The sequence below is a fragment of the Schistocerca cancellata genome, chromosome 8 (genome assembly GCF_023864275.1).
Source record: "Schistocerca cancellata isolate TAMUIC-IGC-003103 chromosome 8, iqSchCanc2.1, whole genome shotgun sequence".
NCBI lineage: Eukaryota > Metazoa > Arthropoda > Insecta > Orthoptera > Acrididae > Schistocerca > Schistocerca cancellata.
Genome location: NC_064633.1, coordinates 181,492,523 through 181,493,946, shown reverse-complemented (window position 1 = coordinate 181,493,946; position 1,424 = coordinate 181,492,523). Strand labels below are relative to the sequence as shown.

Here is a 1,424-nt window from a genome sequence, read left to right as displayed (position 1 = left end):
TTAACTGAAACCCTTAGCTGCCGACAGGTGTTGTTGATATACCTCGATGGGGACAGCTGCAAATGTGTGCCCCGACCGGGACTCAAACCTGGGATCTCCTGCTTACATGGCATACGCTCTATCTATTTTTTAAAACCTCATTTGGATGGCCAATGACAGCCGTTTAGTTTGTTCGTTGATCCGTTCACTCAGTTTTTTTTATTACAGAGGTCAGCTTACCCTCTGACCGAACACGCTGAGCTACCGTGCTGTCGTCCATCTGAGCCACCGAGGACACAGATAAATAGCGCGAGTTCAGAGACTTATCCTTTGCACGCTTCCCGTGAGACCCACATTCCCAAATGTCCACAATCTACATACGTAATGTTCCTAATAGATATTTGCCCATTCACTCATTACTCGAGCCCACTAAGATGACGATTCCCGTAAGAGTTCGGGCAACCTGTGCGCAATCGCACAGGCGAAGGTCAATGGCCGGGTAGCCATTTAACTATATGTGAAGATAGTAACTGTTCTCGAAAGAACATATACCATTGATGACCGTGCAGCTTCTCTAGAATAAATGATAATTAATTGAAACCACCAGCTGCCGACAGGTCTTATTGATATACCTCGATGGGGACAGCTGAAAATGTGTGCCCCGACCGGGACTCGAACCCGGGATCTCCTGCTTACATGGCAGACGCTCTATCCATCTGAGCCACCGAGGACGCAGATGAATACATTACGTATGTAGATTATTGACAGCTGGGAATGTGGGTCTCACGGGAAGCGTGCAAAGGATAAATTCCTGGCTCAGATGGACAGAGCGTCTGCCATGCAAGCAGGAGATCCCGGGTTCGAGTCCCGGTCGGGGCACACATTTTCAACTGTCCCCATCGAGGTATATCAGCAACACGCGTCGGCAGCTGAGGATTTCAATTAATTATCATTTATTCTAGAGAAGCTGCACGGTCATCGATGGTATCTGTTGTTTCATAATGTGCTATGAAAGTATCCATAGAAAACTATATTTCAAAAAACGAACAGTAAAAATGTAATAATGTGTTTGTATAACTATGCTATTTTCTGCAAGTTTTAGATTTAGAGAACCCACTGATGATGACGATGATATTTGTCGCCGAAACTAGTTTGGGGAATAAATAAGTAAACAAATAACATGGTGTTTTGTATCAACACGGACCCACAATTCCGATATTGTTGTTTTTCTATGCAAACACGGACCAAATGGAAGAGTCCCAAGATAAAGTTAACATTTTATTTCTTGTTACAATAGATTAAAGATGAAATCTGAATTAGAAGGGGGGTTAATCGAAAAGTTACATTTCAAATGCATTTGTATTGGCTACTCACCGTGGTTCAGCGTGGGCTGTATTTTAATATGGCAGCGAAACTTGGTAGATATGCTAAGTTGATGTAAAACC

The 1,424-nt window shown here is 43.4% G+C and overlaps 1 non-coding gene across 1 annotated transcript; it reads right to left on the bottom strand.

Moving 5' to 3' along the window:
• Positions 1-636: 636 nt before the first annotated feature.
• Trnat-ugu (transfer RNA threonine (anticodon UGU)) lies at positions 637-710 on the bottom strand. The gene has a single exon. It is a non-coding gene; the product is annotated as a tRNA-Thr (tRNA).
• Positions 711-1,424: the final 714 nt, after the last annotated feature.